This window comes from Dromiciops gliroides, chromosome 4, assembly GCF_019393635.1.
Source record: "Dromiciops gliroides isolate mDroGli1 chromosome 4, mDroGli1.pri, whole genome shotgun sequence".
Taxonomy (NCBI): Eukaryota; Metazoa; Chordata; class Mammalia; order Microbiotheria; family Microbiotheriidae; genus Dromiciops; species Dromiciops gliroides.
Genome location: NC_057864.1, coordinates 67,303,586 through 67,330,632, shown reverse-complemented (window position 1 = coordinate 67,330,632; position 27,047 = coordinate 67,303,586). Strand labels below are relative to the sequence as shown.

The 27,047-nt window shown below is 38.4% G+C and overlaps 1 protein-coding gene across 3 annotated transcripts in view; it reads left to right on the top strand.

Moving 5' to 3' along the window:
* Positions 1-27,047, top strand: part of TNR (tenascin R) — a 708,132-nt gene that overhangs the window by 319,201 nt on the left and 361,884 nt on the right. For all 3 annotated transcript variants that reach the window (XM_043964080.1, XM_043964082.1, XM_043964083.1), the window contains exon 3: positions 22,189-22,290. The gene's annotated coding sequence lies outside the window, so the exon portion shown is untranslated. The remainder of the gene's footprint in view (positions 1-22,188; positions 22,291-27,047) is intronic.

The window sequence follows — 27,047 nt, the reverse complement described above, 5'->3', positions numbered from 1 at the left end:
ACAGTTTCTTCATCTGTAAAATGAGATGAAGAAGGATACTCCCATATCTCTTTGAAGAAAACCTCAAAAGGGGTCATGAAGAGTTGGACATTATTGAAAATGACTAACAACTAAAACAACAAAGTCTATGGACTGATTGTTAATGACGAAGCACAATGGATAGAACAACAATACTGAAATGTTACACCTCTGGGTTACTTTTAGAATCCTAGAAGGAGGAGTCAAATACCTTCTGGAGACCCAACCGAACAAAATAATTGGGAGTTAGAGAATTGGGCCTCAAGTGGCTGCTACCTCACCAAACTCTGTGCCTTTATATTGGCAGCTAAGTGGCACAAGGAAGAGAATGCTGGAGTTGGGAAGACTTGAGTTCAAATCCTATCCCCAAAACTTTCTAGTTGTGTGACCCTGGGCCAGTGACCCAACAATGTCTATTATTTTTTTTATGCAGGGGTAAGGGACTTGCCCAAGGTTACACAGCTAGTAATTGTCAAGTGTCTGAGTCCAGATTTGAATTCAGGTCCTCCTGAATCCAGGGCCAGTGCTTTATCCACTGTGCCATCTAGCTGCCCCCAACAATGTCTATTTACCTCAGTTTCCTCATCTCTAAAATTGAGATAATAGCACCTGCCTCTTAGGGTTACTGTGAGGGAAAATACAAGGGAATACTTATGAATTTGGCAATTTATGCAAGAGAGATTGGCAAGGAGAGAGCAATTGGAGTCATGCACACCAATTAGGAAACTATCACAATAATACAGGTGAGAAGAGATAAGGATCTGAGCTAAGGTAAAGACTGAGTGATAGGAGAGAAGGTAAGAGAAAAAGACGTCTTCTACTCCTTTTTGTTCTCTTTCAGTTATTTATAGAATAATATATAATTATTTGGGTTTTTATTTGTCTCTACTGGGTTTTTTATCTTAATGGCAAGGATTCTATAGGGTGTTTTTTTGTGTGTGTGGAGAGGGGGTTGCCTCATACATAGTAAAAAGCACGTAATCAATGTTTGGAGGACTCATGGTACTTCCTGAACCTTACTGGTGAGACATGAAAATCCAGAGAGACTGAATATGACTCTAAGAAGCAACTGTAATCATGGAATTTCAGTTGGAAGAGGCTAACCACAGAGGCCAACCAGTTTAATCTTTATCTGAAAAACAACAATAACAAACACTTTTACAGCTTAATCATGCAGTCTTTGTTTGAAGGCCTTCAACACAGGGGGAACTACCACTTCCTATAGTAACCCATTCCATTTTGGGATGGCTCTAGCTATTAGAGAATAATCACTAAGTTTCATGTAGAGCCCTACACTCCAGAGCCATAAGGGACATTAAAGATCATTTAGTCACCCATAATACAACTCACTGTCTCCCCCCTTGCCAACTATCTTCCCACCAAGAAGAAACCTCCACCTTGAAGCCCTCTATCTTAATTAGTGACTGTTTCTGGGGTCATTATTTCAAGAAAGTCTTTAGTCCTGCTTCATTCTTCACCTCACTTATACCTAGATACCACCCAGACTTCTCTTTACTAAGCACCTTGTTGTTATGTGGATAAACTTCCTCACCCACCTCCATTTCTAGCTCTTCTTTTCACCCAAAATAAATAAATAAATAAATAATCTAAGGGTTGTTTTTGTTTTTGTTTTTTTGAGAACAGGGACTATATAGCTTGGTTGTACTTGTATCTCTTGCCCTTAGCACGCTGTCTATCATCTGGTGAGTAAATGCCCGATCTTTCTATTCATCTATCTATCTATCTATCTATCTATCTATCTATCTATCTATCTGTCTGTCTGTCTACCTATCTATCTACCTATCCATCTATATATCATCTATCTATCTACCTATTCATCTATCCATCTATCTCTATTTCTATTTATGTATATATCATCTACCTGGACATCTAGGTAGTTCAGTGGATAGTGCCAGGCCTGGAGTCAGGAATATTCATCTTCCCAAGTTCAAAAATTTCCTAGTTATGTGACACCAGACAAGTCACTTAACCCTGTTCGCCTCAATTTCCTCAACTGTAAAATGAATGTAGAATATGGCATACCACTCTAGTATCTTTGATAAGAAAACCCCAAATGTGAACATGAAGGGTCAGATACAACTGGAAATAATAAAACCATCTACCTATCATCCATCCATCCATCCACCCATCCACCCATCTATCTATAGATTGATCTTACTCTCCTTTTAAGATGAAGAAACAGAGCCTTGAGCAGTGAAAGGACTTGCCCCAGGTCATACAAACAGTAAGTAACAGAATTCAAATCCAAATCTAAAGAGTACTAAAATCTAGTACTCTTTTCACTTATTTCTTATCAGTATTAATGCATTCAAGATAATTGAGATTAAATGGAGCGTAAACTATTGTACCAAGAAATGGCAAAGTATTGTTGCTTATTCTTATATGAAACAGAAAACACATGGAGCCTAAATAGATATGATTACATGCTCCTTCCATCTTTGCTGTCTTATAACCCCATGCCTTTGTAATGAAAGTTGCATCTGGACTCTCTGATATCCAGAGCTAATTGTTAACCAGGTCTCTATGCATCAAATAAGCTCAATTGCTGTGCTCTAGGAATTGCTGTATTACTCAGAAGGCATGTAGATGCAAGAGGATACAATGATTAGTAACCTTCTGTAGGGGTCCTTAGTGGAGGGCCAACTCAAAAAGATGCATGAGATACGTGACTCGAATTCATAGAAAAGAAGCCACTGCTTCATTGGGGCCATGTGGCCACAGAGACCTCATGGGCAGTTTCGACCTTCTCAAGCAGAGTGTGCAGGAAACAGAATGAAGATTGGCCCAGTAGCCCAGAAGGTAAGACCCAATCTGCCAGGCCAATGAACAAGAGCTGCTGCACTGATCTCAAATCCCTTGTTAGACCCCAGACAGACGGTGATGAATTATTTGAAGTCTGGAATGATTTGTGAATAATGAAAATCACCCACTTGATGAGGGACAGCAATTGGTGCTATTCAAAACCTGCCAGATATTCAGATCAGATCCCTGACATATGTAGGCAGAGTGTGAGAACTCATCCAAATAATTCATTTGGAAATAATGATAATGTGATAGCAATAAGAGTAGGAGAGATTATATGCATGCGTGCCTGAGTGCACACATACACATACGCATGTATGAAGAGTAGTCAATAAAGTGAATATGCATCTATCTTCAGAACTCTGTATTTCAGAAACATGAACACATATTTCTAATTTTATGTTCCTGAAATCATTAATACTGTGTGTCCATATATTGTAAAGTAGTCATTCGGCAACATACATACACAGCATGTCAATAATGTTCATTAAAAGGAAAGTAAACTTACTTCAGTGAACCTGTGATATGATTGCTTTAAAGGCCCCTTCAGTGGATGAAAAAAAGCAACCTCTTCATCCCTATTTATATAATTCTTGTAGAAATTGCTCACTTGGGGCAGCTAGGTGGCGCAGTGGATAGAGCACTGGCCCTGGATTCAGGAGGACCTGAGTTCAAATCCGGCCTCAGACACTTAACACTTACTAACTGTGTGACCCTGGGTAAGTCACTTAACCCCAATTACCTCACCAAAAAAAAAAATTGCTTCCTTCTCGGCATTTGGATCTTAGTGCCTCACACAGTGCCTGTCACATAGTAAGTGCTTAATAAATACCTGTTGATATACCCATAGATCCTTCATAAAGATCCTGTCCTTCCTCCCCTACCCAGTGCTAAAAATTCTCCCAAGTAACTAAGAATAATGTAGATAAATAAAGCCTATGAAAAAATTAAAATCCATATTAATTATTGACCCTCTGTCACACAACCTTATTCTTCCCTAATGAGTTCTGGGTAGGCTACACAGTACAGCTGTTGCTAGGATGGAGGAGGGGAGGTTTAACATCTGTTTAGCTGCCTGAAGTCAACTCTGGAAGAGGGAAGTCTCAAACAGCTTATGTAGTCATCGTTAAACAACATCTGTGGAACATCAACATTATATGAGTTCAGATTACGAGGAAGACAAAGTCTCTGCTGATAGGCTTAGTATTTAGATAACTCCAACTGGAACTATAGATGGGCAGAAGGTAATATAGCCTGTTACACAGTTGAGTTCATCTAGCTTTGTACGACTGAGTGACTGAGATCTGTCTCCCAAAGCAATTTCATTTGGCCTCTTTCCCAAACACTCCTTGTACTTTCTCCTAGGGAGACTATATGTGTTATCTTGTCCAAAATGGAACTCATTTATCCTAACCCTCCTTCTAAGTTTCCTCTTTCTATTTCAGGAAACACTATTCTTCTAGTAACCGAAGTTTACAATCTCCTAGTTATCCTTGGAGTAAACTTGTCGGACTTGGAGTAAAAAAACATTCAAATTCTCTCTCAACACTTACCAACTGTGTGATCCCAGGCAAGTTATAGAACCACCCTCAGTCTCAGTTTCCTCATCTGGATAATAATACTATTTACCTTACATGATTTATGTGAAGATCAAATGATATGTAAAGCACTTTGCAAACCATAAAGCTAGCTCTCTCTCTCTCTCTCTCTCTCTCTCTCTCTCTCTCTCTCTCTCTGTATTCTATACATTTTAGCTATTATTTCCTTTGCTTTCATTCAACTTCCATATTCAATTAATTGCAAAGTCATGTGGATTGTACTTTCATCACATCTCTTGTTCCCTCTCTTTCTCTTCATACATATGGCCACCACCCTATTCAGAACCTCGTCTCCTCCAACTTGGACTCTTGCTATAGACTCTTAATTGATCTCTCTACTTTTATCATTTTCCCTCTCCAGGCTATCCTCCAAACAACTGCCAAATTGAGAAATCTAAAGTATCGATCTGTTCATGCCATTTACCTGGTAAAGAGCTTCAGTTAGTATTCTCCCCCCATCTCTTGACAGAAAGGTGATGGAGTTAGGATACCCCATGAGACATATATCTTTTCTAAATGGCCAATGTAGGACTTTGTTTTGCTTTTGCTACAAGGGCTTTGGGGTTTTTTGTCTTTTTTTAATAAGAAAAGGAGGTAGGAGATAGAGAAAATAGATTTTTGTTAATTCAAAAAATAAGTAAAAAAATCTTCAGTGGCTTTCTGTTGCTTCTAAAATAAAATATAAACTCTTATAAAGAGTTTGTCTTTTGAAAAGACGAGCTTGTTTTTTTAAAACCCTCTACATTCTGGCTCCAACCTATCTCCAACCTAAGCTGATCACACATTTTTCCCCCTCATGAGCTCTCTCTTCTATCCAAACAAGCCTACTTGTTCCCTGTACATTACACTCTAACTCCCATTTCTATGACTTTTTATAGTCTCTTCTCCTATGCCTTGAATGCTCTTCCTCCTCATTTTGCCTTTTAAAACTCTTTGTTTCTAGGTCAAGTGTTCCCTCCTTCCATGGGCCTTTCCTAATTCTTCCTCTTCCTACCTCCCACCTTTCCACAAAACAATAACCAAAAAAAAACCTATGTATTTATTTTCTATGTGCATGTCTTTGTATGTATTGTTTCCCCAGGGAAAATATGTTGAAGTAGGCCCTATTTAATTTTTGCCTTTGTATCCCAATGGATCTGTCATGACCTCATTGATTTTGAATTTCCCAGCAGCGCTCCAGATCTCAGCCCATCTATATCCTCTATATAGCCCTCTCCATCCTGTCTAGCTCTTTCCCATGCTCTCCTATAAGTTCATCATAGGTTATTCACTAGATGCCTTCTTCAATTTCTCCTTACATTATGAGGATAGCAGGAGAGCACTAAGGCTGTCTACCTATCATCCCTTGACTTTCACCAAGTAGCCAGCCCATTTTCTTTTTCTATCACATGTTTCTTTAATGGAATATTTTGTTCCTCTTCTTAGGAGTTCCTCATTTGTTAGATGTCACAAGCTGTCTATTCCTACCATATGTCTCTCCATTGCCCTCCTTGTGATAATTATTTTCAGTTCTTCAGAGACTGTGGAGTTCCATGTCTTGTATTCATAAAGCAACAAGAAAAGAACATTAGTATTTAAAATATAGGCCTTTGCTTCCTGGAGAAGTTGGGGTCATTAAAGGAGTTTTTGCAATTCCCTGACAACAATTCAGCATGCATTCCTCCTCCTTTTAACTCTGGACCTAATTCATTGTCTATTTGTACTTTCTTGCCTACATATACATACTGATAGATAGGCTCTATGGATTTTCCATCCAAATGAATGTTATAATCTGCATGATAAACATTCTTCTACTTTTTCTTTCCTCTGTGGTTGGTCAGGACAACTCTTTTGAGTGGTTATGGGGATTGATCCATAAAAGCTCTACAGTGTCATGGTGTTTGGTGCAATTATCAAAATGTCATTCACAAACAGGAGTATCTTTACCATCCACAGGAAAGCCCTCCTCTACTTTCCCTGGCTCTCCCCCATCATACTGATGAAATACCTCTGGCAAGCACACATCTTCCTGTCCTATTCATCACATAATATTTTATGATCAATGTGTCAATAAATAAATCTGTTGTTATATATTTCAAGGAATCTTGAAATCATCTTGCTGAATGAATGGGAAACACCTTATTGGAACAGAAAATTTGAGTAGTCATTTCACTATGCTTAAGTAAATGCTTTTTCATAACCAATATTACAAGTTGACTTGTAATCTTTACAAGATTATAAACATGAAGTCAGCTGTAAACCTATAACTTATGAAAAGCTACCTCTTTCCTACTAATACTCTCAATTAATACAGAGTTCCAAAATCTGTGTAAATGGAAAAGAAGGCATATAGACTAGTAGTTAATTATGCATCGGACAGTCTTGGGCCTGGAGTCAAGAGGATCTAAGTTAAAATATGGCCTCAGACTTAACTGTTGTTTGCCTCATTTGCCTCCCTTATAAAACAGGAATAATAATAGCATCTACCTTGTAGGGTTGTGGTGAGGATTAAATAACATTTGTAAAGCACTTAGCACAGTGACCGACAAACAGTAGGTACTTTTCTCTTCCTTCCTAAGATTTTTTTTTCATGCCTTGATATCTTTGCATCCTTCAGAGACCTTGTATATTGATCATTCAGTGCTCTTACTTGTGTTATCTCTAGCATGGCTCTTTTATATAGACTTGGTCCAATTAGAATGCTGTCCTATCTCAATTCTCAGGACATTGGCATTAGAGTCAAAGTCCAGTGATATTGTCATTCTTTTTTTTTTTTTTTTTTTTAGTGAGGCAATTGGGGTTAAGTGACTTGCCCAGGGTCACACAGCTAGTAAGTGTTAGGTGTCTGAGGCCAGATTTGAACTCAGGTACTCCTGATTCCATGGCCGGTGCTCTATCCATGATATTGTCATTCTTGATGGTGAAATGTTTGTTTTTATCATTTTTTCAGATCTTTTACATGTTTTTAATGTTTGCTTTCCTCCTTCAGTCTTCATCTTTGAATATACTTGGGCTGACTTTGCTTAATTGGATCTCTTGCCAAGCTTTACCTTACGCTTATTTACCTTCCATTGCTTCCTTCTAATCTGAAGCAAAACATTCATAATGATCCGTCATCCATCTTCCTAATATTTGCAAATGAGCATATTTTCTAAACCAATATTGCTGTGCTTGCCTTTGATATTTTTCTCTGCTTGGAAGATAAATCAAGTATTTGCTGACTAGGGTATGTTGAGGGATCTTCTTGTTATGACAATTGATTTACATTGATTAAATTTTGATTATCTATATAATATATAGCCTATATGTCACACATATGGATACAGCGTTTCACACTTCATATGTAATCATTCACACATATGAGTGACAAGATTATTTTTGCTATTCACTACCCTTTTCATTAGCAATTGTTTATATTTATGAGGATTGAGTTGTTTCAATCATTTGTCATCTCTTTTTCTTATTCTATTATTATTTTACAAATTCTGATCTTTGTTCTGACTAGTTGATGGTTTGACTGCGCATAGACAACTGATTCATAGATAATGTCCATATCAATAATGAATATTTTTCTGTGAGTTAAAAAGTAATTAATTTCTTTTCTAAGTATTATTTAATCCTTGCTGTATCCATTGCCGATCATTTATTTTCTTGAATAAATGTTTCAAGATATAAAGGCATTAGGCTTCTGTGAAATGTGTGTATATATACATAAACACACATAGTACCTATATGCACATATCTAAGTATGTACACACATATATAAGTTTAGTACACCATTTGGGGTTTTGTTTTACAAAGACACTGGAGTGATTCAACATATAGATATAATCAGGCTCCTTTTATTCCTTCTTCCTGAACCATGCCTTCTTTTCTTTTTCTCAGCATTCGTATCTATCTCTGCCTTTGTAATGAACTTACCATGTATCAAAGTATATCAAATTCCTCATAGAATTTTCTCCTTTATCCTTTGCAACCTGTATCAGTACAGAAGCTGTATTTTTGTGGTGGTCTTTTTACAAAGAATTATCATGAATACTATAACTAAATATCCCATGAAAAAATATTTCTTGTTGACTTTGGGCATAGTAAAAAAGCCTTGTTTCTTCTCATTTATAGCAAGAACAATCATTGAATAAGAAGCCCCATTTAAAGTATCAATAACCAAGTTAAACTATATAGATGGCACGAGATTCTAATCGTCAGCATCTTCTTCCCCATTTCCTGCTTTTTCTTGTTCAGTCATTTTACTTATGTCCAAATCTTTGTGGCCCCATTCGTTATGGATTGTTTTTTAATTTTGTTTTGGTTTTGTTTGTTTGGGGTTTTTTGGCAAAAATGCTGGAGTTGTTCAACATTTCCCTCTCCAGCTCATGTCATATGTGAGGAAACTGAGGAAAACAGGAATAAGTGATTTGCCCGGGGTCACACAGCTAGTACATGTCTGAGGTCAGATTTGAACTGAGGAAAATGCCACATGGTGGCCTTATCCACTGCACCATCGAACTGTCCTCATTTCCTGGTTGTTGAATGTTTATTGAATTGGAATGCCACAAAAGTGAAAATCACTCTTACTATCACAAAGTACCCTCTGGCTAGGTGTTTATTTTCCCCAAGTAGAAGGAATAGACTTTCACTGGGTCATTCATACTCCTTTAGACCAGTGGTGTCTAACTCAAATGGAAACAGGGCCACTAAACCATACTTAAGCATCCTTGGGAGCTGCAGATGGTCTTAGAAAAAAATATATTAACATTATCCATACTCTATTTTATTTTCATTTGTTTTGTTAAATATTTTCCAATTACATTTTAATTTGGTTCAGGACATACACCCTGGCTAGATGTGCACTTTTGACATTTCTTCTTAGACCATATCTCTCTGTGACAAATGACCTGACATCAGTATGGTAGCCCAGAGGAGGTATTTTCATTCCCTTTTCCCAAATAAGGTTCTATGGCACAGTTCTTTCTTGTTCTCTGAAATAAGAGATTGCTATGTTAAAGGATGGAGGGAAGGAAGGAAGGAAGGAAGAATGGAAGTAAAGAAGGAAGGAAGGAAGGATTTTAAAAATTCAATTTTATTTTATTTTCAGACTATTCTTTCCTTCACACCTTCTCCTCTACCCTCCAGCCCTACCAACACTACCACCCCCATTCTATTGAGAAAGCAAAAACCCCCAAATCTATTACAAACACATTCTGTTATTGTTTGTTGCTGATTTATTTTTCAGTTATGTCCAACTCTTTATGAAACCATTTGGTTTTTTGTTTTGTTTTACAAACATACTGGAGTGATTCAACATTTCCTTCCCCAGCTCATTTTACAGATGAGAAACTGAGGCAAACAAGGTTGTGACTTGCCTTGGGTCACACAACTAGTAAGTTTCTGAGGCTGGATTTGAACTTAGGAAGATAAGTCTAACTCTAGGCCTAACACTCTATCCATTGCACCACCTAGCTGTCCCTACAAACACATATGGTCAGGCAAAATAAATTCCTACATTGGCCATTTAAAAAAAAAAGTTTCAATCTTCAGTCTGAGTTCATTAACACTGTAACTGGATATAGTAACATGTTTTATGATGAGTCCTTTGGAATTGTAGTTGGTCATTGTGTTGATCTGAGTTCCTAGGGCTTTCAAAGTTGCTTGTCTTTATGATATTGTAGTTAGCATTACATTTTTCTCCTGGTTTTTCTCACTTCACTTTGATTCAAGTCTTTCTAGGATTCTCCAAAACTATCCCCTTCATTTCCTACAGAATGCAATAAACAAACACGTTCATATTTCATAACTCCCCAATTGATGGGCACCCTTTCAGTTTCTAATTTTTTGTACCACAAAAAGTGTTGTTATTAATATTCTGCTTGTTCTTTGATCTTTTGGGGGAAGTGGGGTATAGAACTTGTAGCAGCATCAGTAGAGGAAAGCATAGATACAATTTAATAGTTTGTGGGGTATAGTTTCAAATTCCTTTCCAGAATGGCTGGACCAGTTCACAGTCTCACTAACAGTGCCCTGAAATGCCTGTTTTCCCATAGTTACTCCAGCATTTGTTAATTTCTTCCTTCCTCACTTTTGCCAGTCAGATGGACAAGAAGTGGTACCTTAGAGAGAAACAAATATTTATTAAGTGCTTACTATGTTCCAGGAACTATGATAAGTGCTAGGGGTACAATTGGTGATATAAACACAAACAAGCCAAAACAATCTCTATCTCCAAGGACTTTAGCTTATATTCTAATGGGGAAAGACAACACACACACACACACACACACAGAGGAAGTGAAAAACAGAAAAGGGGGGCATAAGGCTGGCTTTGGCCCCTGAATAAATTGAAAGTCCCAGAAGGATATTACCGAGGAGATAAAAGGGGTGGACCTTGCAGAGGGATGTTCCAAATTGAGAAGGCTGCTCGAATGATTAAAAATTCAGGGCAAAGCATCCCTAGAGTCTGAGAGAAGATAAAGGATGAAGCAGCTGCAAAGACATGGTTTTAAAGTCTAAAAATCAGAAATAGGGAAGTGGAAGAGAGGAATGCAGGATATCTTGGCCACTCCACAAGAGGGAGACAAGGAGGGTGATAATGGAGGGTGTTATTCAACCTAGCCTCCAACCCTTCCATAGAGGACTACATGTTTGCCCTGAGGAACCTGCTTCTCAGGATGATAGCCTAGCACTCTTCAGAATCTGCAGCTAGCTAAAGGTCACAGCCCTAGAGAAGAGACTTACTTTGGTCTGAACCTTTACTGTGTATATTGAGCTCCTGGGTATAAGGCACCTTCCAATTTCAAAATATTTTTAATAAAACTGTGTAGAAAGGGCAGCCTGTTCATTTTGATTCTCTATTGGGTCATTCAATTAAAGTCCATATTTGAAAAAACCTAAGCCATCCTGACCATATTTTCTATTAGTAATAATAATAAAAGATAATTATGAGCCTGTCTGTCAGATAGTTGAGGCACTGGTACCTCAAGTTAATTAATTGCTAATTAAGATCTGAAAGGATGACAGTGCTTCTGACTTCATAATGCTGCAGAAAAATCTCACTTGGTAAAAATGAATTTAAATGTCCGTGTCTTTAAACACTCTCCTATGATTTGAAAGCTGATAGGAAGGTTTGGCAATCTCCAGCGCTCATCACAATTGGATGATGTGGCCCGGGGTGCTACAAGAAATGACAGCCCACTGTCTTCTTTCATGGGTTTGCTATTAGCAAGTTGGAAACAGAGATAAATGCAGTATTCATGAGATTTTCCCTCCCTGCTGAATCAGGAAGTCCTGCCCAATAAAGTTCAAGGAATCAAAGAATCTTAAAAACCCTAAATAACTTCAAAGTCTCTTCTTTATTCAATGAAAATCTTACCTGGTATTTTCCTAGTTCTTATGTGCTTATATGATACACACTAGCCAGAGAATACATGATAAATGGATTAAGCTGTCCAGTGTTACTTGTTGCCCTTTGATGTAGCGGGAGACCCTGCTGAAGTGAGAAATAGCAGATTGTGCTTGCCTGGAGTGAATGAATAAGGCTCTATAGAGTTATACCATCTCGCTACTCCTAAGAGCATTTCTAGGCCTGTTTAAATGCATGCCTGGCCTTGGGCCAGCATTTCCAGCTCTGAGATTCAGGATCCTGACATCTTATGAGATGCTCATGTGTATTGTACCAGGTGATGGCTCCCATTCCCAAATAGTCTTTTAGAAGGTAAAATAACAGACTGTAATGGGTTGGTCCATTTTCCCCCTTTAATAAAATTGAATGAGTCAAACATTTTGCTTGGCTATTGGCCAGTATTTTTGTAGACACTTGAAATCCAGGAGTCTGCATGGTGACCCATGCCTCATTCTCTGGCCCAGAGCAGTGAGTAACTTCCAGCAGTAAGGAGCATGCAGATCCTGGATCTGTTATGGCAGATCCTGAAAAGCTATGGGTTGAACTTTGAATTTCTAAGACTTGAGTCACTTGTGTCACACTTAACAGAAAGATCAACTCCCTTGGTTTAAAAGATGAAAATGGAAATCTCTTGGGAGTCCCTCATTTACCTTAAATCCCTCTTCTTGGGACCCAAGGGGAGATAGTGGTGATTATCATAATAATGTTTTTTGTAAATACTTCAAGGATTAGAGAATTTACCAGTATTTATACAGCCTCTATCATGATTCCCCACCCATCTTCTATGCCAGGCAACCAGGTGAAACAATGAATAGACAGCTGGTCCTGGAGTCTGGAAGACCTGAGTTCAAGTCTAGGTTCAGGTTACATTAACTGTGTAACCTGGTCAAGTTACTTAATTTCTGTTTGCCTTAGTTTCACTATTTGTAAAATAAGGATAATAGCAGCATTTTCCTCACAGGGTTATCATGAGGCTCAAATGAGTTAATATTTGTAAATCACTTAGCACAATGCTCAGTACCTAGGAGGTGCTATATAAATGCTTATTCTTTCCCTCTCTCTCCCTCCATCCTCTTCATATAGACAGCATGACATAGTGGAGAGAGTGTTAGATTTGGAGGCAGGAAGACCTGAGTGTGAATTCTGATTTAGTCACTGAGCAGCTGTGTGACTCTGGGGAAGTCACTTATCTGGAAAATGGGAATAGTAGCAACACCTATCCTCACAAGATTGCTGTGAGGCTCCAAGTGCTTTGCATGCTCAAAGTCTTCTAGAAATGTGAACTCTTCTTAGAAAGAGTACTAGAATGTCTTCATGCAATGTTGTGCCTAAAAGTAGAGTCTGATTGAATCTTATACAACCAGACAATCACCCATCTGCCTTATAAGAGCCTCGAGAGTCCCATTTTGTTTTCATTCTACAATCTCTCTTTACTTGGAAAATAAGTCAGAGTAGGAACAGGAAGGGAAGAAATATGGTCAAAGTAAGTTATAGGGGACAAGGGTACCTCTTAGCCTCCAGACCCTACCTGATGCAGAAGGCCCATAAAAGAGCTGGGGCTACTGAAGCAGTCCCTCTACCAGCAGCTGGTTCTTCCTAAAGTCAATGACAGGGGCAGATAGGTGGCACAGTGGGTAGAGCACTGGCCCTGGATTCAGAAGAACCTGAGTTCAAATCCAGCCTCAGACACTTGACACTTACTAACTGTGTAAAGTCACTTAACTCCAATCACCTTACCCAAAATAAAAAAAAAAAATTTAATTAAAAAAATAAAGTCAATGACAGGTAGCCTATGCTGCATATTCAGAATTCAGTGTTACAGATTGCTGAACTAGCAACCAGTAGGATGGGGGTAGGGGTGTTTGGGGGGGGTCAGACTGTCAGCATTTGCTCAGGAAAGAAAATATGATATAACATTTTTTCTGGGCATGTTTCAAATAATATTATTTTTAAAGCAACTCAACCATGAAATGTGACAAACTGGCACAAGTAAATGGATGTTGTTAAAATGTTGGGCATCTTTGAGAAGGGGGAGTGCAAGCCAATCAGCAGAATGAGGGAAATGTTCAGAAAGAACATGGCAATTTGCTGGAGTTAACCAAAAGACCCGGTCATCATGCTCCTTGGTTTGCTTTTGCCTCTCGCTATGATGTGGTTTTGTTTTATTATTTTTTTTCTTTCCTTCAGCATCTGCCAGTGGCTTGTCTAAAATCATTTGGGAATGTGAACTCTACGCCCCATTCTTTATGCCAGCTAACAGTCTTGACACAGATAGTGTAGCTGCAAGAATGCTTGCCTGCGTGAGAAAGCAGCCCCAATTTCTGTGATAATCCTCCTTTATCACAGGACCTGTTTAACAAGAGCCTTCCACATGATAAGGCCATTGTTCAGTGTCTGCAGACCTGTATGGTTTGTTAGTCAAACTAAATCGATTTATTGGTGGAGGAATACCAATTGCATCATGTGGATTGATATAATAAGTTCATTATGAGAGTCATAACTTCTCAACAATAATCATCTTGACTTCAGGAAGGTTAAGAGAGATGGAGAAAAACAGAGAGAGAGGGAAGGAAGGAAGGAAGAAGGAGAGAGAGACAGAGAGATGGAGAGAGACAGAGAGAAAGGAAAAAAGGAGAGAAGGAAGGGGAAGAGAGATAACTGGACTAGAAACCAAGTAATTAAAGAGTCTTGAGTCTTCTAACTAGTTGTATGACTTTGGGTAAGTCACTTTACTTGCCTCTGTTTATTTGTGAATTGAAGGACTTGGAATAGATGTTGTCTAAGATTCCTTCGAGATGGGAAATTTTATGGTGATGACAGTGATGGTGATGATGGTGGTGGTGGTGGTGGTGATGATGACAATGACTTTGCTGACATTTATATAGCGCTTGACAATGTGAGCCCTTTGCATGGATTATCTCATTTGAGCCTCACAGAGAGAGTGTGAGGTAGGTACAACAGCCATTTTATGCCCATTTTGTAGATGAATACACTGAGGCTCAGAGTGTTTGGGTGAGTTGTCAGTGGTTACACAGCCAGTATCAAAGGTGTAATTTCCATCTAGGTCCTCTTAAATGCTAAGTCTAGCATGTAAATAGATATATTATCAAACTTGTAAAGGTGTAGAGCATAATGGTGTAATTGATTAACCATTGGATTTGGGTAAAAAGAAATCTAAGCTTAAATCCAGGCCCTTGACACTTTTATGTAATCCTGGGAAAATCATTTAATCTCCCTAAGACTTGTTTCCTCATCAGCCATACATTATACTTCTTCACACTGTGGTCCAGACAGACTGGACTCCTTTCTGCCCCTAGAGGCAGGTAGATAGAGCATTGGATCTACAGTGAGAAGGGAAAGGAACAAGCATTTGTTAAGTTCCTACTATATGCCAGGCACCGTGCTAAATGCTTTACAAATATTATCTCATTTGATTCTCCCACAAACCTGGAAGGTAAGTGCTATTATTATCCTCATCTTATGGTTGAGAAAACTGAGACAGACACAAATGAAGTGAATTCTTCAGAATCACACAGGTAATAAGTGTATAAGGCAGGATTTGAACACAGGTCTTTTTTACTTCAAGTCAAGTCTGAAGCAGTTAGATCTGCATAGTGGATAGAGCGCTGTGTCTGAAGTCAGGGAGACCTAAATTCAAATCTTGCCTTTGGATACTTACTAACTGTGTGACTCTAGACAAGTCATCTCTCCTCTTTCGACTTTAGTTTCCTTATCTATAAAATAGCACTCTCCCCCTTCCCAGATCAAATGAGATATTTATAAAGTGCTTGGCAAATGTTAAGGTGCTATATAAATACCAGTATTCTTGTTATTCCTCATACATAATACTCCATTTCCCACCTCCATGCCTTTGAATTGTCTGTTCCATAGGCCTAGAATGTATTCTACCCTCACTCTTCCCATAGAATCCCTTGTTTCCTTTAGAACTCAGCTCAAGCTGCAGTTAGTACATGATGTCTTACCTGACCCCGCAGTTACTGGGGTCTTCCTCCTCCCATCCCCCATCACCTCAGATTGATTTTGTATTTTATTTTGATTTTATACATATATCTCCATATCCATATATACATGCTGCTTTCCCTTGATTGAAAGTAAGTTCCATGAATGGGAGAAATATTTGCTTTTTTAATTTTGTTTCCCCATTGCCTAGTGCAGGGGTGCTAAGGAGACCCTCATTGATTTATAGTTTGATTTAGGGGCAGCTAGGTGGCGCAGTGGATAGAGCACCGGCCCTGGAGTCAGGAGGACCTGAGTTCAAATCCGGGCTCAGACACTTAACACTTACTAGCTGTGTAACCTTAGGCAAGTCACTTAACCCCAATTGCCTCGCGAAAAAAAATAGAAATAAATAAATATATAGTTTGATTTAAACCCAGAGCTTTCTATGTACTTAATATAGACTTTTTATATGTATTTGCAGTTCCTGTGATTGGATGTAAGTCCCTTATGGGCAGGGATTTTTGCTTTTTTCCTTGTGTTGTTGCTGTCCAAGGTTTTTGATTAAATATTTACTGGTTTGATTGATTGATTTAAGTCCAGGTCTTTCTATTCTATGTACAGTGTTCCATTGAACTTACTACACCATGTTTCTAAACTTCTTAGAAGAGTGCTTAGCACATAAATCCCTCTCTTCCTCTCTCCCTCCTTCCCTCCTTCCTTCCTTCCTTCCTTTCTTCATTCCTCTCTCCCTCTCTTTCTCCCTTCCTACCTCCCTCCAACATTTTTAAAGCCACAATAATAAATGAAGCTAGTCTGCAAAGGCCATGAAGAAGAAATTCCAGTCCACATTGATGGCAAGAGTACTCACACTGACAAAGTGGCATATCCTTAAAGCAATAATAAACAAAGAAACAAAGAAATCAATGACAGCTACTATTTGTACAGTTCTTTAAGGTTTGTAGATCGCTTTATATTGTCCCCCTTTTATAGATGGGGATACTGAGGCTGGGAAATGTTGAAAGGAACTTAGTGAGAGTCACATGTCTGAGGCTATATTTTGAACTCAGGTCCTTCTCATTCCAGGCTCAGTGCTCTATCCATTGCCCTACCTAGCTTCCCCTATGCCTAGGTAACTTCCTAAAAGGTGAAGTTTCAGAAAAGAGGACAGCCTTTGTAAGTAGAGGGAATTTACTTACCTGGGAATTACCTATACCAATAAAATCACGAGCTCCAGTTCTTACATAGGGTTTTTCAAAGTATACATATTTTACCCTTACAAGAACCATTTTCTGTAGGTGATACAAATATTATTCCCATTGTACAGAAGAGTCAACCAAACCAGAGAAGTCAAGCAGATTGCCCATGATGACACAGCTCATGAATTACAGAGATAGGACATGAACTTGTCTTCTGCCTCCAAACTCATTGCTCCTTTCACTATAACCAAGTGAATGAACTAGTTGAATGTAGTCACTTCTGCAGGGGATTTGACGGGGTGAAGAAGGGATAAATACTATGTATAGAAATATTTATTTGACTAATTGTTTCTGACTAATAAACAGATTTTACAAATCCCAATGGTACTACATTTAGGCTGCCTAATGAATATGCATAATTTAGGGTAAATTGTTTTCATGGAGGGGGACATATTTATTGATGCATTTCTTCATCTCTGTTTTCACAACGTTTTCCAGCAAGTTACTCAAAACATGTTTGTAATCACATATCTAATACTGTTACTTTCAGCAGCCCCACTGGACTTCTCATGTTTTCTACTTCTCCAACTGGAAATGTGGTACAGACCAAATCCCATTATGACAAAGTCAATAAGACATCTAAACTTTTTGGTTGCCACATACATTTTTAGATAATTAATATATTGTTGGGGGCAGGTAGGTGGCACAGTAGATAAAGCACTAGCCCTGGATTCAGGAAGACCTGAGTTCAAATCTGGCCTCAGACATTTGACAACAGCTGTGTGACCCTGGGCAAGTCACTTAACCCTTATTTCCCTGCAAAAAAAAATAATAATATATTGTTAGAAATCCAATCCCCAGCCTACAGGACCTAATAAAAATAATTTTCTATGGTGAATTAGTGAGTAAGGAAGCATGACAGAGTAGAGTGTCCCCCTCTAAGTTGTATACTTTGGCCTAGTAGGGTTCCATATAATGAAAACAGGGTATCTGTGAGAAAAGGACAATACCAGTGATATTTTTCATTAAAAATATTGTACTATTGCTTTTTATCTTTATCAGCTATTTTATGATAAAGAAAAAATAAAAAAATTTCTAATACCAAAACTTTATCTAAAAATATTTAAAATATTCTTTCCTAATAATCTCCCACCTCTCTGCTGTGAACAAATATTTGTATTTTGTTATCCTCTCCTCAGGACCTGCACTGTTTTTCCCTAATACTCAGAGTTAACTTACTTTGGGTGATCTTTTCATATAATCTGTGGTAATCATCATATGTATTGTTCTCTTGGTTCTGCTTATTGTTCTCTGCACCAGTTAACAAAATTATTTCCCTATTTCTCTGAATCTTCTTTAGGGTTTTGTTTTGTTTTGTTTTGTTTTGTGAGGCAGTGAGGGTTAAGTGACTTACCCAGGATCACACAATTAGTAAGTATCAAGTGTCTGAGGACGGATTCGAACTCAGGTCCTCCTGAATCCAGGGCTTGTGCTTTATCCACTGCACCACCTAGCTGCCCCTAGGGTTTTTTTTTTATTTGTTTATTTGTTTTGTTTTTGATCCATGACCTGTGACATCCTTGGTATGATCTCCTAGTGAGGGAGATCCTTCAGTCAATGGTTAATCGGCCCTTGTTCTACAATTTTTAGTCTTGGGCCCTGAAAAGTTAGGTGACTTTCCCAGGGTCATACAGCCAATATATGTCAGAAGTAGATATTGAACCTGGAGCCTTCCTAACTATAAGGCCAACTCTCCATCTATTACATCAATCTTGTCAAACAGAAATGGGGGTCTCTAATCTCTATATAAGGATCTCTGTGAGTTGCATGTTGACTTAGAAAACCACAAATTAACATTATGTACATTTTGTTGCATATTTGTAAAATATTTCCCAGTTACATTTTAATCTAGTTTAAGCCACTCAGGAGTGTCATAGGGTTCCACATTTGACACAGGCGCACTTCCTCTTACCACTTCTGACTAAAGGATAACATTATGACTTTTCTCTACCATAGATTTTGAGGGTTTTGGTCATCATGTAATCAATGTACAGCCATCTTGTCTGCTTCTACAAAGACTGTTGCTATTAATATTCTGTTATATGTTGGACCTTTGGTTTTTTTTTTAATTTTTCTCTCTGACTCCTTAGGATATTCCCAATAATAGGTTGGAAGGACCAAAGTCAAATGGCATGACCCAAAATGGTGTGAAATGAAACCCCAGCTACTTTAATTTGCATTTCCTTTATTTTGAGTGGTTTGGATCATGCTATCATGAGATCATTTCGAGATTGCCAATCATTGAAAAACTGAGTATATCCTTCATCCAGAGGTGATATTTTTACATTTAAGTAGTAAATACAAAATTGTATATGTACAAAAAAATACTGTCAAAAGCATCCACCATCATCCTCTTTAAGCCCATGGCTGTGATGCCTTTTTGCTTACAGAGGTGATTAAGTGTTTGATACCTAGAACAGTTTCTTGACTCATCCTCATCTGAAAGGCCATCAAGTCTCATCCTCTGAATTTACAGATGAAGAAACTGAGGCACAGAGGGACTATATAACTTGCCCAAGGTTACAGATCTTCATAAATATCTGAGGTAGGATTTGAACTCAAATCTTCCTGAGTCCAAGCCCTACTCTCCATCCACTATGCTACCTAGCTGCCTCCTTATTGGTACAATTGCTTCAAATCAGTTAAACATCTTTTGAGAATGGTAATTACCTATATTGATTCCTTTAATTCATTTCCCCCTTTTTTCCCTCATATATATTTTCTCTAAATAGATCAGGTTGGGACTGTTTGAATTGTATGATAAGAAAATAATTTATTTTTGAGGATCAAAACAGTTGTTTTTCAGGCATGTCCAACTCTTTGTAACTCCATTTAGGGTTTTCTTGGAGTATTTTTACTAGAGTGGTTTGCCATTTACTTCTCTAGCTCATTTGAAGGAAGGAACTGAAGCAGAGTTAAGTGACTGGCCCAGAGTCACGCAGCTAGTAATTGTCTGAGACTGGATTTGAATTTAGGAAGATGAATCTTTCTGACTTCAGGCCCAGTGCTCTATCCACTGTACCAGGGTGGTGAGAACATCCATAGTGGGAACAAATAGGCTATTGTACATTAGAAATAAATCATTTTGTACAAGAAGCAGTATATAAATATCATCAATTTTATGTATGACTAGGAAAGCAGGGGGCCAGTCAAGACAACAAGCATTTATCAAGCACCTACTATATGTAAGGCCTATGCTCCAGGCATAGAGTGAGATCAAGGGATAACAGAGAAAACCTTGTGTATTCCCAGGCTGGAGTTAGCTTGAACCTGCTCAGGAGAAAATTATTAAATTTCCAGTGTGAGTATTTTTTCCATAGAAATCAGCAAGCTACAAATCTGGGCTTGATGTTGATTATATAGACTTAAGAAAGAGTTAATAATGCATGTTAAACTTAAAAGTCTGTCATGTATATATTTTCCCCAGAAAGCTGATTGTTAAAGATTTATGGTATCTGAGAAATGTCTAGAGATTTAAAGGAAGATCCCCATGAAGGATTTATGGGAAAAGGTAGATAAGAGTTGCCCAGAGTCTGATGATATGGATTATTTGCAATCAGTGCCACTGGAGGGAATACCCAAAATGATGAGATCACAGATGTAATGATATCAAAAGAGGCTAAATGTCAATGTCTTTGCTCTAAAATTTTCTCCAACCCTCTCTCCCATTAATCCTAAAAATATTCTAAATTCTTAGACTTCTTACACTAGCACTGATAGTCCCCCTTGATATTTTTTTCATTCTAAAATTCTCTGAAGCCAAATTAGTTTGGACTGCTATTGAAGAAAGCATTGGGGTAGGAAATTAGCAAGTGAAAAAATCATTTGAATCCCAAAAAGGAAAAAAAAGAGAGAGGTTCATATTCTCATAAATTCTACCACCACCGTCAGTATCCCCTTCTTCCCCCTCACCCCAGCTCTTCTGTGTTTTTTCATGTTGTGTGATTTCAGTTGCCTTGGGTGGCTTAGCAGTGTAGGAAGAAGACTGTTAGGTAGACACTGGGTAGAGAAGAAGAAAAGAGTTGAAAAGATAACAAGCGTGTGATGACAAGAAAAAATACCCCAAAGGGCTCAATAAAAACTTTGCCCTGCCCTCCCCAAACAAGCAGCACAGAAGAGAGCTCTGACAGCAGAGAGTGATGATGACAAGCAGGAAAGGGGACTGATGTGCACATTTGCTGGATAGAATTATTCTTTTTAGAGAATTTATCATAGTCAGGTAAAACTACATGGTTCCTTTGGATCCTTCCTCAGGTCATGTAAACAGCCTGGTTGGTTACATGGAAACCTATTCTGAATTGCCATCCATTGTGTAGGGTTTTACTGAGGAATAGACACCACTCTGCTCAGAGTGATATTGTCAGGATTGAAAAAAATTAATATGAATCCCAAAGAGAAATGAGCCAGGTAGGAAGTAGGGCAGAAAGAATGCTGGACTGATCATTAGAAGACCTCAGTTTTAGTCCCAACTCTGCCACTAACCAGATGTACAATTTGGAGTCAGTCCCATCATCACCCAGGACCTTATCACTTTCTCTATAAAACGTATTCTCTGTGAGAGCAAGAATTGCTTTCACATCTCTCCTTTTATCCCCAGGACCTAGCACAGTGCATAACACATAGTAAACAATCATAATAACAATAACAATAAGGATAATATTGATGTTGTTGGTACTGGTGTGATGATGACAATGGTTCCAAAAACTCTTTACAATATTATTTCATTTTATCTTTATAGCAATCCTGCAAGGTAGTTGATTTTATTATTCCCATTTTTACAGATATTGGAAACTCAGGCAGGTAGTGACTAAGTAACTTGTCCAAGATTATACAAGTAAGGTCTAAGACTGAATTTGAATTGAGGTCTTCCAGATTCTAGGTCCAGAACTCTATCCACTGGGCTACTTAAGCAGACACTTCACAGATGCTTGTTAAATTGAGTTTTTTTTAATTGAATTGAATTCTGTAAAGCGTGGAATTGGTAGTCTCTGAGGCCCTTTCACTATGATTCTATAATTTTAATTTCCCTTGCCTATAAATTTAGATTATTGGTTTATACAAACTCATTTGTCAGGGCGGGGGGGCTATTTTTGTTGTGGGTTTCTAACTTTTAAAAAAAAAGTATTAATTTTTTCCCTCTCTCTTTCTTTCCTTTTAGGCAGTTACTTCTTCTAAAACCGATAGAGGGACAAGTTTACTTTGGAGACAGAAGTAAAGAATTGGCAGGAGGAGAGAAGAATTAAAGGGGTGATTGCCAAAGGTACTGCAAGATATTCTGTATCTCCTTTATTATGTTTTGAGTAAATCTGCCAGGGTTCCTTCTAAGATCTTGATTGGTTGGTTCCATATTACTTGCACTTTAGGAAGCAGGCATTCAGTTCCTGAATCAAGAATCTGGGAAATATATGTCTGCATCTAATAGTTGACCCCATTAGTACACTCAATGTTTTCATCTAGCCACTGAGTCAATGGGCCAGCAACCTTACTTGTTGGAAGGTAACACAGAGATGACTGGCAAGGCTGCAACTTTTCATTTAAAAAGCTCTGAAAGTCACTCAGTGATGGCAATAAAATAATAATACCATGTTCAGTCACTCCAAGGAGCCCACCTTTATTACCGGCCCATCTAAGTCTGCGCTGGGCCCAAGTAAATCAACAGTGAATTATTCCACCAGCCTGACTTAAACATTCTGGAGCTTCAAAACCTATAATAAAGTATGCTCTTGGTATTATGAAAAAATATCCATCTCTTTATCTCCATCCATAACTATATAGCTGGAAGAAAAACCTGTCTTTCTATTTCTCTTCATTTTTAAAGCTTTCTATTCCCTTTTTCACATGGGACATATATATTTCAGGAGAAATTGCAGTTGAAATAGTCCATTTCTTAGAAGGGTTCAGTGGTGGAGGTTGAGAGTAGTCACATATTTGACAGGTAAACCATCATTGCTCCGATGTTCTAAATCTAATCTTGCAATGCTTAATGAGAAGAACAAAGTCACATTGAGCAATCTCCCTGTTGCTGCAAAACCTCGGCAACTGACATCCACCTCTCTTCCCCCCCCCCCCCATCTTACTGCCCTTTGCAAGATCTGCCCTTAGATGTGTCTGGAGACAGAGTTTCTATTCAAGCCCATTGTCAGTGTATTCTTCAGCTAATACCTGAGGTGTGTTTCTCAAACCCATCAGCTTTGGTTCCTTGAGCAGAAACACGGAAGCTTCACAGCAGAAATGTCTTTAAACAATTGCCTACCTATTGATAAGTAAGGACCCTAGCTAGGGTGTGCTGGAGCCAGCTCTGACCAACCAATGACAGCAGATTGTTTAGTTTTGGGGTGAGCATTTGCACCTGAAAATTGGCAAATGCTACAAATTGCTACTTGATTTATTGTTTTGTTGATTGTTTTGGACTTGAGAAAACAATGGAGATGTTGAGAATGCATATTAACTTTGAAGTGTGTCATAACTTCCACGAAAACTGGTTGCAAAATATTTATCAACACCCCCACTAAACCCAGCCCTCTACTCAAAATTGTCTCCAATCATCTCCATGCCTGAGATACCACCATTCAATAATTAACCCCTAAGGCCAGTGAGTTTCTATCTCTCTTTTAAATATGGAGGTCACTTTATGATGTCAAAAACGTTCACAGGCTACCCATGATCATAGTTTTATTCATGGTATCCATTGATAGGGAAAAGAATAGGAATGACAGAAAGGTAGTATGAATTCAGAAGACTTTTAAATGCATTTGTATCTTATTAATGAAGATACACCAAAAAATCATATTTCATTCCAAAAGGCCAGATTTTTTTCCCAAAACTCTGTGAGGCCCCCATGGGTTCGGAAACATTTCTTTTGGCTAAAAAGCTACCTCTTGTAATGAAAAACATCTTGAGTGGGGTAGTATTAAATTAAAATGGCTACCAAGTCATTCATGGTGAACTCCTTTTATCAGGTACTTTGCTTCTAAGGACTAGCTGAGATAAAGTATGATGATAATATGAGATTGGAGGAGGAAGGGGAAAAGGATAGAGAGATAATTTGGGACACTGCCTAAGGAGGACCACTTGTGGTGAAGAGCCACCTTGGAAAACTTTGGATGCCCAAGAGGCAGCATGAAGACAATGAGAGATGTGAGGATTTCAAGAATAAACTTAGTCTATTTCAATTTTGCTTAAAACTATCCCTACACAAAGAAAATCACATTGTGATCCTATTTCCACTTGTGGTCATTCAGAAGGTACCTGGAAGGTGGGGTGATCCAGATATTTAAATATTGGCCTAGAATGGTATCAGATCAATCCAGAATCCTCTTTCCTTTTAGAATGGACCAGGTTGGCCCAGATAAATCGCAGGTTCCTGGGAATTCTCTGCATCAATTCTTTGGGCAACAGCGGAATCCTTATAGGAGAAGCCTTACAGTACAGGGAAAATCAATTCAGCTTTAAATGCCTGAATGGGATAGTGAATTTTATTAAGGCATTCTCTTTGTCACACTCACTGTAGACTTCAAAGGATTCAATGGAGATTCTGTGAATAGCACCAAGCCAACTGTTTTGACTAGTCTTAAAAGTAAACTAAAGGTCAGCCCACATCCATCTGACAACTCTTTAATACATCCTCATGCTTGAGTTCGAGGAGAGTGAGCAATGCTGTCTACAATAGACTCCTTACTGGTATGTCTGAAAAGAATTTTCACTAGAGTAGTTGGGTAAAAAGTGGTACATTTATAACTTTAACTAGGCTAGCTATATGACCCCTGAGCCAGTCATTTAGCTTCTCTCATGGACTGAATTTTCTAATCTGTGAAATGGGGGGAAAGAAGAAGGAAAAAAGTATTTATCAAACACTTACTATGTGTCAAGGCACAGTGTTAAATACTAGGGAATCAAATTTTAAAAACAAGGAATTTAAGGAGCTTATAATTTAACATGGGAAGATAATATACATGCCACAGTGATGACCAGGGAGGATTATTTTGGTTTAGAAAGTTACAAGGATGGTGAGTGGGAACCAAAGAGGAGCAGATTGACACACTCCATCCAGGAACAATAGAAGAATTTAGGAAAGGGGTAAAATGTTTGTCAAGCCTATGAAGGAAGTGACTGGGGAATAAAGAGAAATGAGTTGCGTGCGTTGAAGGGAAAAAAAAAAGATTTCCAATACCAGGACTTTGCCCATACTGCTTCCTGGAATGTTGTGGAGCTAACTGTACTGGCTCCTAATAGCTGATTGTAAAATTTCAGAGTGAGTATATATACCTAGGAAGATTGACAATGCCACAATCAAGGCTTGATTTGTTGTTTTGATGATTGTCTAGACTTAAAAAGTGATGAAGAAAATGTTAATAGCACAGACTAAACTTAAATTTGTGTAGTACATACATTGTTTGAGAGCTGGTTGGTTAAACATTTACCAGACCACCATTAATTATGTTCTGGTACATACTACATACATATGTCTCACTAACATCGTGCTTTAAATTTGAGCTTATTCTTCCCTTGGACATTGTTTGTATTTATGAGAGCGTACCCTAAGATTTTTGGAAACAGGGATGGGAAGAAAGGACTGTTTAGTCCTAACTGATCTTGTTATGTCAGTTGCATAAAGGACTCCTCTAAAAGCCAGTTGAGTCTTCTGGCTGATTGTCAATGGGAAACACACTAGTGAGGGCTTGGAAGCTACAATATTAGAAGTATATAGCCCTGGGCAGTTAGATGGTGCAGTGGATAGAGCACCAGCTCTGGAGTCAGGAGGACCTGAGTTCAAATCAGCCTCAGACACTGAGAATTATTAGCTGTGTTACCTTGGGCAGTCACTTACCCCAATTGCCTCACCAAAAAAAAGTATATAGCCCAACATTTAACCTGTGGAATCTTGAGAGTAAGCAACCCTTCTGGAGATACAACCTATAAGTATGAATGGCCCTAGTGGGGATGCCTACAGTGGGGGATAATAATAGCATCCCAGGATAGTTATGAGCATCAAATGAGATATGACACATACTTCTATGTGAGCTATTATCCATTTTAATTTAATTTCATTATTTGTGATCTCAAAACAAGTGTTTCTTCTAACAATGGTAGATAGAAACCATCTTCACCTTCTCATCCTGTGCTACTATATCTGAGTTCTCCAATAAATCCTCCATAGGGATATTATGGCCATAGGCCTATGTCCATATCCACTAAGGGTAATTCCTTACTCTCCATAAATGATCTGCCTTCATTTGGTCCACCCATTTTTTGCCTTTCTTTGTATTTCCAGTACTTAGCATAGTTCCTGGAGCGTAGAATTAGTGCTACCTAAGGGCTTTATTAAATGCTTGTTGACTGACTGAAAGCAGGATGTAATGTATCCTGCTTCTCCTGTGAAGTTCTTTGTTAGTAACATGTAGATGCCAACTTATGTCCATTAGGCACCTCTCCCATGTCCCTCTGAATGACTCACAGTTTTATTTATTGGGTCATAGATGAAATCTGGAAGAAATTTAGAGTCCCTCTTGTCCAACTCCTTTTTGTCATATGGAAGAAATAACTTGTCCAAGGTCTCATGAACAGGAAGGGACAAAGCCAGAATTTGAGTCCAGGCAGATGAAGTGTCATGTTTGAGGAACAGCAAGGAGGATAGTGTCACTAGATGGTGAAATATGTGTAGATAGGTAACAAACAAGCAACAATTATTGACCAGCTGCCACCAGCCATTAGATAGGTACAGGAGCCCTGAGAGTGGCAGCACCCCCTTCCCATTCCATGATTCTTATTTCTAGCCTGGCCCTCATAGCTGTGGAGAAGGGGCCATCCATCCACACCAACTGCCACCTACAGGCTAGGAAAACTGAAGCAGCAATGCACCATGGGGAAGAAATGGGAAGAAGCATGTATCAAGTAAATCAAACCACTGCCATCCACTGTCTCTCCTTAGAACCTTTTGGAGACAGACCAGGCAGGAACCTAAACCCAAGAGCTTTGCGGATAGCAATTTTCCACCTAATCTTGGTAGCAATCATCTGT